Source organism: Pinus tabuliformis, chromosome 3_2 (assembly GCF_031772625.1).
Source record: "Pinus tabuliformis cultivar Carrire ecotype Pingquan chromosome 3_2, CPIR1, whole genome shotgun sequence".
NCBI lineage: Eukaryota > Viridiplantae > Streptophyta > Pinopsida > Pinales > Pinaceae > Pinus > Pinus tabuliformis.
Window position 1 is genome coordinate 664,813,502 of NC_142302.1, and position 17,798 is coordinate 664,831,299.

Consider the following 17,798-nt stretch of genomic DNA (forward strand, 5'->3'; position numbering starts at 1 on the left):
ACTTCCTGTCGACTTCAGCTCATTATCCAGGACGTCGATCTAGAGACTCCCTTCAGGTGCCTTGGAGCCTGCATGCCTCAATGGCAGGTTCTTCGTGTTCAACGCAAGATTTTCATTATTGACCTCCGATCGAATGATTCTACGGGTGTTCGACACTGGCTCACTGATTCGCACGCCGTAGATTGTACCTATAGTACCTTGAGGTCCATTGTCATTATTGGTGGTACCTCTCACGTCTGTTAACAGTTTTCATTATTGACTGGTAATCAGACAATGTTCTTGCATGTTTGACTTCGACTCCCATATTCGCATGCTTAAACTTGTACTTTGTTCGGGTCGAGATGGAGCGCAAGACCCTGGATTTTATCTGTTCAGATCCAAGTTGCGATTCTGTGGATTATTATGATCATTACATGACTCATTCACTGGATGGCTGCGACCATGCCTGAGTCTACTTATCGATCCCTACTGGATGGCTGCGCCCATACCTTGGATCTAGATTTTTATGTACTCTGCTATGGATGGCTGCGCCCATACCACATATTTCATGTACTTGAGATATCAGTTGTACTTCTTCATGCAGGTTCTCCGGAGGCAGTGTTTTCAGTTGGCCATGTTCTTGTAAAGCATTTCACCCCTCTCTCTCTCTCGGGCTTCATGCTTTAGGGGGCATCTATTACACAGTAATTTGTCACCGTCCCTGTTACCCCTTCTCCCGTACATTGGAAGACTTATTCCGGGACCTGTGAGAAGTGACATAACCTGAAAACACTTGCATTGTATCCCCTTGAGTATGTACTTCATATGCCCTGAAGACACCTTCTGCAAAATACCCATAAAAATAGCCCTTTTTCCATTGGCGCGGTTTCACTGTGTATCACTCACGCCAATGGGGGAAATCCTCCAAAGAGGGCGCGCCAGTTGGCGCTCTTTCTTAGAGTCGCACGCGCGCCAGCCCAGTTGGGTAAAGTTTTTAACAAACAAACTTACGAAGGTTCTTCCTAACCTATTCATGAACTGATTCCATCTTGAGTTAGTTCAGTTGGGCTTCGAATCTCCATAGAAGGGAAGTATTTCTCCACCTCTCATGGAAGCTTCTTAGTGATAAAGCCAATCCCATGAATCTTGTGGATGACCCTAACTCCTCCTCCTCTATCTATAAAAGCTTGTCCTTTTGCCTTTGACAAGTTAGTCTCCAAGTCCCAAATTCTAAGTCCCAAAGTCTAAGAATTGCTAAGCTCATGCTACAAGAAGCCTTCTTCATTCCCATGAAGCTAAATCTAAAGTGAGGAGATTCTTGTCCAAATAACCAAAGAGAGAGAGGCTTGTTCCCATTCCCAACAAGCTTTGCAAGACATGTGCTGCTGATCACCTAGCCAAAGGAGGATTTGACGTCAGAACTATGGTTGTATTCTTCTTTGTTTATCAATAATAATAGACGACTATCATTATGGTTCCACTCTTATTGTCTTTTGTAATGATGATTGAGTTATATCCTTTCTGACTGATATATAGTTGCATCTATTGGATTGTATTCTTGTATTTGTGTCGTTCTTTGCATGTGCAGGTGTCCGTTCACGAGGATCGTGGGGATTGTGACCAGCCGGAGCAAAGGAACGGGAGCGGCGACTCTTCTACAAGTACTAGCGTTGCAATCCAGGTAGGCCGTCATCATCTATCTTTGATTTGCAATTAGGAACCTGCGTGTTAGCATTGTTTGATTATTGCTAGACCCCATTTGGGCTAGTAGGGATCGCCTCTGTCCGCAGAGGGGATTTACCTCCACAACAATTCCGCCATCTCATCACTGCCACGTGACCTTCCATTGGAGAATTAAATCACCTCCCTCCATATTCACGTTATCCATTTATTTCAATTGTCCATTAACCCCACGCCATAAACAGTTAAAATATTTTGTTATAAACTCATTTCAAACCCTCCGCGAACTTCATATTTTCATTCCACAGTCTGTAGAGCTCGAAATATTGTCAATCTTTAGTCACAGGATTCTTAAAGCACCACCACCTGTCTGAGCAGCATTCAAGTTTAGATATACACTTCTCGTCTTCATATACTGGTCAGAGAACTTTCTTTCCATTATAAACCCTTGTTCTTTTGTTTGTAATTTAAAATCTATTGTCAAATTATTGTTAGTATGCCTCCTAAAGAAAAGAAGACATAGGAAAATTTTAACCCTCTCATGTTTCCCTCTGTTGACATTCACCATACACCTTTAGCCGATAGAGACTATATGATTCATGAAACCAATTGTGATATTGATGTTTTTTTAATTATATTGTTGGCTAGAAGATAAATATATCGACAAAACCAATGAAATTCAACTATGAAAATCAAACCTTCCCTATTACATCTTTCCTCTCACCTTCAGTGCTCCAGATTTTATCAGAAGATGTCGAGCTTCTAAACTCCCAGGTCTAAAAGCCATTGTCAATCCTCAGGGCCAAATTCTATTTACTATAACCCCTGAATCCATTGACCAGATGATGCAAGCTCCAACTGTCAAAGATACCACTCCATTTTCTCAAGAAGCCTTTGTTGAATTGTATCAAAAACTGGATTTTACCAAGAGAACTAAAACCCTAGGGTCATTCCTTTCAAAATATGCCCCTGTACCTAAAACGAATCCTCCCTATACTTCATCCATTTTTCTAGAATGATCCAAGCACATTATCACTCTGATTTCTTACTTACTTGGCTACTACTCTGATGAATGGGTCAATGATGCCATTATTGTATTCTTGTCAATATTTTCTAATGATGCCCAACCCACCATTATGTTTACTTTCAGTGAGTTTTTAGCAGAGTCCATTCACCAGCAGTTTGTGAACTTTGATAATCAAGAGGTTTTTAAATATACTTTTGTTCTAATCTACATGTTCATATACTTCCAAGGAGATCATCTGAAACTCTCGTTGTATTAGTTAGATGATAAAGGAGAACAACAATCAGTAATATTTTGGACTACCATGGTCAGGAAATAACAAAATGAATATTCATTTAAACAATTCGTAGACATGTTTTTTCATCCTACCATGAAACTTTTGAGAGGCAACACTGAGACCAGAATAAGTGAATAAATTCAGAAAATTTTGCACCTTACACAGCAGGCACAAACTAGAGATTGGTATCTCTATGAGAACTACACTGAGATTAGAGTTTTTGGTTGTGAACTACCACCTTTTAAGTTGCCTAAATACCTCCCAATGAGGATTTTTGCACTTGAATATATCAGACAGATGATAAACATGGACCAGATTCACTTTACATCTACCAAAAAGAAATCACAATTCAGAATAAAGACATAGGTTGGTCAGTTTATTTGTAATAGTAGGGCAGAAAGAGAAGAAGAAGAGAAGATATTGAAAACCATGAAATTTTATTTGAGTTTTACTTGGTCTTATGACCCATTAGGAATCATTTCTAAGTTAAGGGTAGACACCAAATCTACACCTTACTTTCATACAACAAGGCTAGAGATTGAACAATACAAAAATCAAATAGAGTGGCTACCAAATACTCTACAGGAACTAGAAGAGCAGCAAGTGTCTACTTCTGTAGTGCATACACCTTCCCTGCAAGAAAAGAAGATAGCAAAGAGAAACAGAGAGGAAGTGTATCCCATGGAAACTGTCATCATCAACTCAGGTTTTAAACTTGTGTATAGAAAAAAGAAAAACCTTAGTTCAAGGTTGAACCTCAGCAAAGATTCAAAACAGCAGCAACCTAACACTTCAAAGGAAATTCCTGAAACTACATTAGGAGAAGAGCAATCAACAGATCCTCCTGATACTTCAACACTTTCTCAAAATCAGCTGTTGCATATCACACAGAAAGAAGCATCTCCACCAAGTGAACCTGAGAAAAGTACAATGGACATCTACAAAGAAATCAAGCTAAAGAATGAAGCTTTAAAAATCAATATCTATAATCAATTCTGGAAGCAAACATCTAGCACATAGAGCAGACTGTTAACTGCCTTTGATTCAAAGAAAGGAAAAATGCACATGGAATTTCTCCAAGCTCAAGTACCTCAACGTAAAGGAGAGGCAGATTACAAGAAAGCCACTCTTGAGTTTGATATTAAGGATGTGCATTTAATTGATCAAATGGAAATGCACAAACAGTTAGGAGAGATGATATTTTCCTTCGCTACTAATACTTCCATGACATTGTCTAGATTGCAGGCCACATTTTCCACCATTCGATCATAGCTTTACATGGAGAATATTTCTTCTCATGCCAAAGACTCTAGGATTAAAACACTAGAAGACCTAGTAATCATATTGGGTTATGACCCTGCAAATGTTAAAGTTGTAGAGGAATTAATCAAAAAGAAGAATGCAGACATTGCTGCATTAAGGAAATAACTCAAACTCCTAGCAACTAAAGATCCTTTGGCTAAGTAAATGAATGAGACAGAGAACCAAAAGGCAGATATGATGAAGCTCATTATTGAACAAAATTCACAAATAAGACAGATGGAAATCCAAGTAGAAAGACTCATTGAAGAAGCCAAGAAATCAATTGTTACTCCACAAGCACTTCTAGTCACTGCTATTCCTTCAACTATACCTACCATAGTCACTAATGGAGATGCTATAGAACTGGCCCAAGAAGTTCAGAAGATGACACTTCAATTTGATGAAATCCAAAAGTTGGAGAAAATAATGAAGCAGCTGGAAGACATTAAAAGTAGGCCTGACACAAATCATTCAGTATAACTCCAAAGAGCCCAAACTCAGATTGAGAATTGGAAGAAGTCAGCAAATGAAAATGCCATTGGCACTCCCCTTGCTCGGGTTAAACAAATCATTTGGGATAACACCATCAATGAAATGAAAGACGTCTAACCCTGCATCCAGACTATGTTTGAACAGAAAGAACTGGTAGAAAAAACCAACAAAGCTATTTCTGAAATAAAATATCAGTTAGGAACAATGCTTGCAATAGCAAACAGAATCATTATATTTTTGAATTCCAAGGATAAATATGAGCTCGAAGAATTGGGAGTAGAAGAAGAACTGAAACAATCCTTGAAGTCAAAAAGGTTCTTGATAAGAAGAACTTAGCAACACAGTTAGAAGAAAAATTCCACACTCTGGAATTTGGCATTAACAGGTTTCTGTCAAGAATTGATGCATTGATTAAGAGAGGACTGCCTTCTATTTTTGTGTTGAATGACAAGCTGATGGACAGAACAAATTATATTCAAAGACTGCAGGAAAAGATGAAAACCTTCATTGCTGCATCATTTTCAATCAAAGGACCAATCACTGGCAGAGCTTTATATGAAGCAATTGAAAATATTTGTTTTATTCAAATGAGATTCAACATGTTTTTCCAGTAAAACCTACGTTTACTAAAAACACTGAGGTAGATGAAATCTACCAAAACGCTATAAAGGTAACAATTCCAAATTCAGAACGTTGGGAGAAATTGGATGAATATCAAAATGAACAAAGCCTGCCAGCATATTATTCCAGCACATCAGTCAGTTTCCAGCGTATCCAGAAAAAGAGGTGACTTAGCAATAGATTCCAGCAGAACAGGGCTAGAATGCAGATGCATTCTTCCTAGATTGAATCCTTCAATTCTGTTTTAGTTTTAGATATTTTAGCATGCCTAGTCAATGAGGCATTAATTGTAAAACTCTTTTTGTATAAATACCTCATTCTGATAAAGAATTAGGGGTTGCACCTTCGAATTAGTTTTTTAACAGAATTGTACTAAGCTAGAGCTTTTTGAATGTCAATAAAGGATTTTGAGTTATCTACACATGGCTTGTCTTCTAGTGAGTTCTTCTTTGTGTTTATCATAATTGTTTTCTTCATAAAATTTATCTTATAGACAACTATCCAATCAAAAACCTTAATTGAGTACCAATTTCATTTTTAATTCACTATGAATTGTAATTTAATTAAGAGACTAAGTTACAGTTGTTTTCCTCTACTATTTCCTCTTGAAACTTAAATTGCATTAGGTTTCTGTTATAAATTATTTATATTATGTTGATAATTAAAATACAGTTTTAATGATTTCCTCTTGCAAATGATTAAGTATTCTGTCTAAGTATATGATCATTTACATTTCCTTTTTCTTTTAAAATCCATCACACATAAAATTTAAACTACTATGTGCAAATAAAAAAACAACCCTTCATTTATATTTAAGATCTTTCTAAGTTTTAGAAACACCTATTTTAATTAACTGTTCTTTGGTCATCCACAAAATCAAAAACGCCAAAATATTTTAGATGCTTTGGCATAACCAACTGACCTAGGGTTATCTCAAAGGACAAAAAAATCAACTGAAACATAACACACAAACATCCAACGTCAGCTTTAGGACCCACAGGTACCAATCCAACACTTAAGACAGCTTGCCCTTGGGTGCAACTGAATCGCGGCTTATGTAGGCTTATGTGCCAGCGTGTAAACACCCAATTCATTCCAAGGCCAGAAAACAAGGAAAGATACATAGCCTGCATCTAATCTGCCATCTTCCTTGTAGCTTCATCGGGCCCAAAGTGCTCCCATTGCACTTTAACTTGCTCGATTGCTCAGTTTTGGAGCATGAGCACATTTTTCTACAATATACATTGAGGCTAGAGCTAGAATTCTCCATTTGGTTCCACCTGCAATACAGACTATTCAATCACATGATCAACATCTTTAATATACTTCTTAAGCAAATATACATGGAAAACATCATGGACTTTCACTATCCGAGGAAGTGAAAGTCAAAAGGCTACTAGTCCAATCCTCTCAATGATATTGAAGGGTCCACAAAACAGTGGTGCCAACTTGCACATGATCCAATCCACAAGGATATCTTCTTTAGGTTGATGCCCAAGTACACCTATTCTCCAACCTAGAACTCCTTGAATAACCTATTCCTCTCTGCATAACTCTTATGCCTATCCTATAATTCCTTTAGATTCTTCTTGATCACTTGCATTTATTATTCCATATCTACCAACATATATGGTCCAATCAATACTCTGCTAACCGGATAACTCCAACTAATAGGAGCATTACAACTCTACCCATATAATGTCTCAAAAGGACTCATCCTCAATGACTCTTGATAACTGTTGTTGTATGAAAACTCTACCAAGGGGAGATACTCTTCCCACTTCCACTATTGATGCATCACATACATCCTCAACATGTCCTCCAATATCATGTTCACCCTCTCTGCCTATCCATTTGTCTGCAAATGATAAGTTGTGCTGAAGGCCAACTCTGTGCCCAAACCTGCAAATAACTCCTTCTAGAACTTGGAAGTGAACATTGCATCCCTATCTGACATAATATTCTTTGAAACACCATGTGGTCTGACCACATCTATGATGAATACCTGTGCCACATCGCTAGCTGAGAATGTAGACTTCACTAGAATGAAATGTACAACCTTTGTCAACTTGTCCATAATAACCATGATGGAATCATGCTATCTCACTGTCCTCGGAAAAACTGTGATGAAGTCAATGGAAATGACCTCCCATTTCCACTCTGGAATCACAATCAGTTGTAGCAGTCAACCTAGATGTTCACACTATGATTTCACTCACTGATAATTGAAATACCTAGTCAGAAAATCTGCTACATCCTTCTTCAAATTTGGCCAATAGTAAAATATCTTCACTACTTTAAGTCTCTTTTGATAACCTGTGTGACCTGAATATGATTTTGCATGAAACTCCCTCAAGGTCACCTTCTTGAGCTCCCTGTTATCTAGTACATATATCTTGTCTCGAAACCTGACCAATCCATCTACTGTAAGATAATAATCCATATCCTATGTACCTGCACCTGTACCTGTGCATGTACATGTACTACCACGTGTACATGTACCACTACATGTACATGTACTGCACCTATACCTATACCTATATTATCACATGTACCTGTACCAACACCCTGCTGCAACTTGTGCACAATCTCCATATACCTAACATCCTGCTAACCTGCCTGTAAAATCCTATCCTGTAAGTTTGTCCCATAGGAGCTCATAGTTGCTAAGTGATTTACCTGTACCTGCCTACTGAGATCATTTTACACCCTCTTCTCTTTATCTTTGATGTACCTGATCTCGAAATAAAACTCGCTTATTGTGGCCAACCATATAGACTTCCTAGCATTCATATTCGATTAGTCAAACAAATACCTCAACCCAATATGATTAGTCATAAGTACAAACCTCCTGCCAATAACATAATGCCTCCACATCTTCAATGCATGTATGATCACTTCTAACTGAAGATCATGTGTCGGTTAGTTCTTCTCGTGTTCATTTAGTTTCCAAGACTCATAGCATACCACCTGTCCATCTTGCATAAGGAATCCACCAAGTCCTCTCTTGCAAGCATTTGTGCATACTATAGACTCTTTTTTCAGATCTACAATCTATAGCACTGGTGCATGTGTCAACAACTGCTTAAGTTGCTCAAAGTTTTCCTCACACTCCTCTATCCATTCAAAGTTCTTACCTTTCCTTTTCAATGATGTGATAGGATAAGAAATCTACGAGAAGTTCCTCATTAACCTCCAACAATAACCTACCAGACCCATGAAAGATCTCATGTCATCCACACTCTTAGGAGCTTCCCACTCCATGATGGCTCTTATCATCTCTAGATCTACTTCAATTCCCTTCTTGGAGACAACATGTCCCAAGTAGTGTACCTCAATCTAAAAGAAACTACACTTGCTAAGCTTAGCATACAACTGATGCTCTCTCAACAAACTTAACACTGCTGCTAAATGCTCGAAATGCACTTCCTCATTTTTAGAATATACCAATATATCATCAATGAACATAATAACACACTTATCCAAGTACATATGCAACACAATATTCATCAAGCACATGAATGTAGATGAAGCATTAGTAAGCCAAATGGAACAACACAAAACTCATAATGCCCATCCCTAGTCCTGAACATGGTCTTGTAAATGTCCTCTTCTTTTATGTGTACCTGATGGGATCCAAATCTCAAATCAATCTTCGAGAACATTGATGCACCCTTCAGTTGATCAAACAAGTCATCAATCCTTGGAAAAGGGTACTTGTTCTTGATAGTCACGTTTTTCAACTAACTGTAGTCAATGGTTAATTTGAGAGTACCATATTTCTTCTTCACGACAATACCAGTGCACCCCAAGGTGATATACTTGGCCTAATGTATCCCTTTTATAACATTTACTTCAATTGCAACTTTAACTTGACCAACTCAAGTGTGCTCATCGTGTGAGGTGTTTTTGATGCTGGAGCTCCCTGACACTAATTCAATGGAAAAGTCTACCTCTTTGTGAGTTGGAAACTATGTAATGTCCTTAGGAAATACATCCTGAAACTATTGCAAAACTGGGTACCTGCTCAACATATTTGCATCCTCAACCTCCTTATCCTTATCACTAGAAATGTGTACTACAAATAACATACACCCTTTCCTGTGGCTATGATTTTCTTTCATAGTTGTCACCATCCTAACTGATATGGATTTCTTCTTACCCTGCAAGACTCTTGGTTCCCCATTTTCATCAACACACTCAATGGCTTTGTCATAGCAGTCTACCTTAGCTCTATGTAGATACAACTAATCCATGCCCAGAAACATATTATATGAACCCAACGGTAATACATTCAAATTTGTTGTGGTAGGCATACCATTCAAATAAAATCCACAAGTTCTTACCCAATGACAAAATTGCTTCTTTGTACCTATAGCCAACTACACTAACTAATACTCTACATGAAATTCCTTACGCAAACCACACTTATCCACCAATTTAGGACTAACATAGCTATAATTATATCTGGGGTCAATCAAAATAGAAATAACTTGATCAAAAATTTTACCATCCATCTCAATGATATATGCCTGGTGTTCTGCCTGCCTATTTTCCATGGCCACATAAATACGAGGAATACTCTCGCCAACATCCACAATAGTTTGTGCCTCCCATGCACTGTATATCTTAGGGCTACCACCCTGATGATATGGACAATCACTCCTAAGGTGTTCCTCACCACATGTCCAACACTCCAACCAACTAGTTCCCTCACTTCTAAGATGATGTCCCTGTCTAACTTCAATAAACTTCTTTTGCAGTGCCCTATTTGCTTTCCCATTTACATTATGAGACCTTGTTCTCTTAGGTTGACATTTACCTTTATCTTTGTCCTTTCCTTTCCATCCTTGCTTAGATTCATTCTTATGCTTTAACTATTCATAACAATTCTTTAATTTCCCAATGACTTCCTTAAGTGACCGAGGCTCATCATACTCAATCTGATCTCTAGATGGTAATGGAAAATCACTAACAAATATTTAAACTTTAGCCTTCTCATTAGTAAGATATGGTACATACCTCAATAGTTCTAGAAACATGGTCGTGTACTCTTCATTTGTCATTGACCCCATTTTTAGCTCATAGAATTATTTGGCCTTACTGTCGTAGTACCTCCCTAACAATTACTTCTTCTTGAAAAGCCTCTTGAACTCCTGCCAACTCAATTCATCTGTCTTAATGTCTCTAACTCGCTTAACATCTTCCCACCAAATGTTTGCTTTACCTTCCAAGTTGAAGATAGCTATTCTGGCCTTCATGTTATCTATGTAATCATGCAACTCAAATAGTTTGTTCATCCAAATTATCCAAGCCTCTGACTCTTCCGGCTTCTTCACATCTCCATCAGAGGTAGGTGGTTTTTCTTTCTTGAATTCATCCAAAAATTAATCCCCTATCACTCCTCTTGTAAGGATGATAACAATGACGATCATGATGTATATCAGAACAAGAACTAGAATGGTATCTGTACTCATCGCCCCTCCTATTTGGAGTGTCCAACAAACTTCAATCTCTCACTGTATCAAAGCTATCCAACCTATGTCTACTGGGAGACCTACTTTCATATGCCCGATTAGTTCTTTCATCCTATCTCTGACTGATTTGAAGTGGCCCTCACTGCAATTTTGTCAAACTCTAAAGAAGTATTGCATTAACCTCTGCTTTCTTCTCTTGTGCCTATATGATCTAGTCATTATCTGTCTTACAACTCCTTATCTCTTACTTCAAGCTTCTCAATGTATCTACCAAATCAGAAGTGTGCTTGCACCATGCTACTCATCTAATGCATAGGGAGATTCTATGTATTCTACCACCTTTCTAACCATTTGGTCTCTTTCCTAAAATGCATAATATGTCAAATAAACCAAATCACAATAAACCAATGTACCTTAGCATAATTCGAGGATGATTCCTCATCTCTAAGATCAACAAATTAGTGTGATACATGTATAACATAAACATAACATCATATAGACATACGCAAATAAATGTATCAACACATAAACATCACTCTAGTTGGGGTCCAATCATCAATACAAGGCCATATCAATAATGCATGTTATGACCTCATGCATGACAAAAACCATTACTCCAATGTACACATTTCCACATGCAACTATGAACATGTGTACGCAATGCCTAATCAACTACACTTGCGCATAAATGCATGTAGTCGAACATAAGTGATCAATTCTTGTAACGAACCTACAAGACTTATACATGTAATCAAACCTACAAGGATGTAGCCTAACGTACAAGGATGTAAGTAGGTGACATATATCCATATGAAACCAGTCATATAATCATAATGATGCATTTCACAAAATCAATCATCAAGTTCCTCCTGACAACCTTACTACCATCATGATCAACATCAAGCAATGCAACAAGCACATGGAATGCATGTGGAAGAGACACACATGAAACTAACATGCATGCATGACCAACAAACACTTCCCATCCAATCTGAGGGGTGAACCATGCTCTGTTACCACTCTGTAACACCCTCCTCCCACATCTACCCAAGTAACTAACCAAACAGGGTAAACATGCGATGAGAGGCTACTATGATTGGATTCAACCTCCTATGTGACCTTAAGGAAGTGGAATTGATAGAAACATAACACATAGACATCCAACATTAGCTTTATTTCCCACAGGAACCAATCCAATACTTTAGATAGCTTGCCCTTGGGTTTTACTAAAGTTTTGGTCAACTTAGGCCTCATTCGCTCTCATTCTATAGGCATGAAAACATCTAGAAACCCAAATTCACTCTCATAGGCTTATGTACCAACATCTAGAGACCCAATTTTCCAATTCTGTGCTAGCGACCCCTAGATTTGAGACACTTTTTTAGGCCCAAAGCCCAAGTCGCTGCCCAGAAGGGAGTGATAACTTAAGATCAATAAAAGAGTAGGAAAACAATGATGCAAAAGAAATTAGTTAAACAAGACCTTAACCAAACCCCTACTAGCCATGACAGGGATTTTTTCAAGCATATCATCAACATGTAACCTACAGGTCTAAACAACATAATTAAGTGTAGGGATCTCATACTTATTTGAGAATCACTATGAACTGATGTTCCCTCATGTCATTTTCCGCATTATCATCTATTAGATCATAGACACATTATCCATTCATTTACAAGTAAAAACATGCTCAGAGACATATATAGCTACTGTCATAAAACATACATATAACTAGCATAATAGGGAGATAAATATCATAAACATATCAGCCATAAAATCACATATATATCAGTACATTTACACATGAAAATCAAGGGAATAAATTTCTCATTAATGAATGCAATAAACCAACTGAAGATGGGACTACCATGTTCAATCGACCATAAATTGGCTAAGCCAAGTCTCTCTTCAGCCAATCACCCCCGTGCTATATTCCAAGCATGAATGTGAGACTCATAGAACACACCGAAAACACAAAATCATGGATGCCACCAGAGTTCTCTACCTACACCGTGAGGAATTTGAGTGCCTCCTAGTCTCTCAGGATGTATCGTAATCCATAGTCTGATCTAGGGATCACTAGGCCCTACACCAAGATACACTCTCCAGGCTTTACCATATATCCCATCCCGGGACTACTAGGCCCAACAGAGAGAAATCCACCTATTTGGTTTACCATATATCCTGTCATTCACCAACAAGGATTCCTAGGCCCACTAAGGCACAAAATCCTAGCTTTAACACAACCCACAGTCTAGTTCAGGGGTTACTAAGCTAGTGGCTTTACCGTGATCCATAGTCCAGTTCAAGGACCACTAGGCCATGTTTTTTTCAGTTCGGATATCCACCCCACTCAGCTTCGAATCCATCCAGCCAACCCACATTAACCAAATATGAGAAACCATCTCATCAAAGCTATCATGAAATGGGAATTTTAGGTTGAACAACACTGACACACCTAGAAAAACCCATGCCATGATAGAAAAAAACTAGATCCAATCCCATGCATGCCAGATATAGCAAGGAAAATACACATGCAAGTCGATACCTACAATGAAGCCTGTTGTAATTGCTTTATCCTGCCTTTCCCTACTTGATCTTTGCTTCCTCTTGCCTTCTTTGCCTTTTTTGCTCCAATGCCAAAGTGCTCCAAGAAAACTCTAAGTGTCCAAGAGTGAGAGAGAGAGAGAGAGAATATTGAGAGTGCTCCAAAGCTAAACTAACAAAAGGTTACCAACTGATCCTCATAAACCTTTTTATGAATGAGGGCTCTATTTTCTTCATTTTCCATTATTTTCCTTCATTTTCCTCCTCACATGCAACCTGTGACCTTTCACCTACCATTTCCCCCCATTTTCCATTATTTTCATAAATAATTGTGCCAAAAATGACATTTTGCCTTTCCAAAGCCTTATCCATTGCCTTTGCCAATTTCCTTAGCCATAAACAGCCAAATGAACACCCCCTAGGATGTCTTGCCCAATATTTGGCTTGGAATAAGTGTCCCATCAACCATGGTTATTGTTTTTTCAACTTTTGTTACATGGAATTTTCACCAGGGTTGTTCCAAGCATCATCTGGCATCATGATCTCCATGATTCTATCATCGATGGAAAATGTATGAGAGAAAAAACCATATGATGTACCAAAATCTATAGAACGATCAACCCAATGGATCGAAGAGAAAGGATCAGAATAAGTTGAACAAGTCGAAAATATGTCTTCCTAATCTAGATCATTGGGGATGAGTGGTATACAGTCACCAAAACTGTTGATATTAGATTCTTCTCGTACTATCCATGGATCAACTAGAGAAATACAGAAATATACCTTATTAATGCAGGCAATCTAAGTAGATTTGTCAGGCAACGAAGGAGGAGAATGAAAAACGTTCCCATTAGAGAGGAATCTTTAAGTTTTCCAACCCCAACATGATGATATGGGTGAGGGGTTTCCCCCACACGAGGGACACTTCCAATAGCTGAAGAACCAGTGGTAAATAAAGTGAGTTGATTTATGGCTACAATACCACTTTTGTGAGGAAAAGTGATCATTCTAAAATATGTGGAAACAATTGTAGCCATGGCATAGACCCATGTACGACCCAATAGAATATTATAATCAAAAGGTCCATTGATAACTTTGTCTCTTACTCATATAGTCTTGCCACCTAATTCTACTTGTAGAAAATTCATAATCCCACATGGTTCATAATTTCTTCCATCAAAAGCTTTCAAAGTGGTTGGTGACTGGCTTAATTGGGGAGAACCAATAGTCTTCCAAAAATACCTGGACATAATATAGGTTGAGTCTCCTTTGTCCATAATGGAATGATGAATATTCTTACCATGAACAAAAACCTAGATCATGAAATCTAGTTTAGTCGGAAATAGAGGCATATGGTTCTCATTGATCCATGTGGATTTTGGTGGCCACCCACCTATCCCATTTGGACCCCCATGACTGTCTCTTTCATTTTTTCAGTTTCTGTAATTGTAGCACAATTTACTATTTTTAGCAGTTTTTCGGGTCCTGAACTTTCGGAGCCGTTTTGAGGTCCTAAACAATGTTTTTTTTGGGAAATATGGGAGAAACATGGGCCCATGTACCAATGTTGGTCTTTCAAAAGTTGTAGTGCTCGGATAGATCTTTCTAACGAGCTATTGCACACGTCAAATGGAGATCGTATGCCAAAGTTACGACCCCGTGAAGTTGATGTACCAACTTACCCAAGACGAGGCCCACAATTTGGCGTTTCATCTTCTAGGGTTAGTTTTTGGGATGTGAAGGGTTTTCCATTGTTTCTCAAAAATAAATAGCCCTTCGAGCCTCATTGTAACACAGTTCAGAGTCATGTAACTTCCACATCTCTTCTCAGAGATAACCTACCATCGCCCTTGCTGGTTTATTTCCATTTATGTTTGTAAGCATATTTTAGTATTTTACATTAATGAAATGAAGTATTATTTCCGCTGCATATTTGTGGTTATGTTTATCTCTATAAATTGTTGCATTCATGTTTAAATTTGGATCAGTGGTATCAGAGCGGTCTGCTTTTTTCTCTGTTTTCCTTTGCATGTCCCCAATGAGGTCGGGATATAATGAGTTAGGGCTTGAACTGGTCGAACCTTTGCAAGACCAGCCTCACAAATCTTGACGGTCTCCCATGGCTGATGAGAAGAAAGACAGGGGGGCAGGAGATCCTATCAAAATCTTGCTCGAAGAATCCCTTGAGCGAAAAAGGAACGCGATGATGGAAAACTTTGCGCAGATCCTTCAGTGGCTACCCAGAGGCAACGCATCAGCTTCCAACAGCTACTCTGGAAATGCCACGCCCTTTAAGGTACAAGTTAATTTTGAAATCCCCATCTTCGAGCATGAAATAGACACAGATGTTGTAGATAAATGGTTAAATCTACTAGATGGGTAGTTTTCTGTTCATGAATTTTCGAGTCGGGAAAATATTATTTTCACTCTTCTCAAAGCAGCCCCCCACATCAAGGACTGGTGGGAAACCTACTGCGAGCAGAAGGATGAAAGTACAGGCTCACTATTTTCAGCCACACCCACTTGGGATTCATTCTGGGATGCCATCAAGGAGCAATACTACCCTATCAAAAGCTACGAGGACAAATACATAAAGTGGACCATGCTATGATAGGTAAGGGACCAAGATGTGCCAAAGTTCACCAACATTTTTCATACCCTTTGCACACAGTTGGGTATCAAAGATTCTGATCTGCATCTAGTACTCAAATACCGTGGCTGCCTACACAGATACATCCAGGAAGAGATGGAGTTCCTGAACATCTCCTCTCTCAGCACGACGTATCGATACGCTGTCAAAATTGAGCAAAAGTTCAAACAGAAGAAGCGAGACTTTGGATCTACAAATCCGAAGACCAAAGGACAAAGCCAAGGCGGGGTGACCCAAGACAACCCGGCGAAGCCACGAGAAAAGAACAACACCAAGAAGTCGAAGAAGGACATAGGAAAGTGGTGTGAGTTCCACAAGAGCCCCACTCACAACACAAGTGAGTGTCAGACCAAGCAGTTGCTGGTGGCCGAGTTGAAGGATTCTGAATCAGATGCATGTTCCAACCCTAAGCCAGAACCCGACAAGGGGAATGGTAAACCGAAGCAGATCATTGATGCAGATCCGAGTGTCACTGTTTCCACTACCAAGATCCAGAACATGAGCCCGAAGATCCAGAGGTGGGGGAACATCTTTTCCACTCACAGATGTGGGTGGAGGGTTCACCATTGCAATTCATTGTTGACAGTGGCAGCCAAAAGAACCTCATTTTAGTAGAGTTCATGAAGCGGTTGGGCATACAAACTACACCACACCCACAGCCGTATAGTATTGGGTGGCTTCACGAAGGATGAGATCTCAAAGTTCGCCAGCAGTGTCGCCTTCCCTACAGCATCAAGCCCTTCACAGACAAGGTATTGTGTGATGTTACACCTCTGGATGTTTATGATGTATTATTACGCCAGCCATACTTGTGGAGGTGACATACTATGTATGAGTCAAGGCCTCGTGCTATCATTATTTCTTTGCGTAATTCATTATACAGGATACCGAAGGTAGCCCCACCTACCACCACCTCTTTGATCACTGCTAAGAAAGGCAGCAAGCTTATCTCGCAGACTAGGAAATTTATCTGTCTGGTTCACTCCCAAAGTAAGGGAAAGATCATAGCCACATCCATGACCCCCATGAAGGGTTCCTCCACGCAGCAGTAGCAGCAAAGGTATATGGTCATGACAGAACACGGGAACAACTTCTCCTCACCCACAGGGGTACCACACAAGCTGCAGGTGGGCAACAAAGTCTAGTTGCATCTGCGAAAAGAATGCCTTACAAGAGCCCATCAGGAGCTTCAACCACACCGACATTGTCCTTACACCATTACCAAGGCTGTGGGAAATAATTCATTGGAGCACAATATTCCTCCATTCATTCGCCTACACTAAGTGTTCAATGTGTACCACCCTTGACCATGCTTCCCACCATTACTGCACACATCCGAGATTGCAGAACAACTCAACAGGGACAAAGTTCAGGAGATGGAGGAACTCAAGCAATGGGGACCATTGCTTCCTAAGGGGGGAGGAATGATCCAGGTGGATGTTGGTGGCCACCCACCTATCCCATTTGGACCCCCATGACTGTCTCTTTCAGTTTTTCAGTTTCCGTAATTGTAGCATAATTTACTATTTTTAGCAGTTTTTCGGGTCCTAAACTTCCAAAGCCGTTTTGAGGCCCTAAATGACGTTTTTTGGGAAATTTTGGAGCATCATGGGTCCATGGTCTAATGTTGCTCTTCCCAAGGTTGTAGTGCTCGGATATATCTTTCTAACGAGCTATTACACGCATCAAACAGATATCGTATGCCAAAGTTACGATCCCGGGAAGTTGATGTACCAACTTACCCAAGAT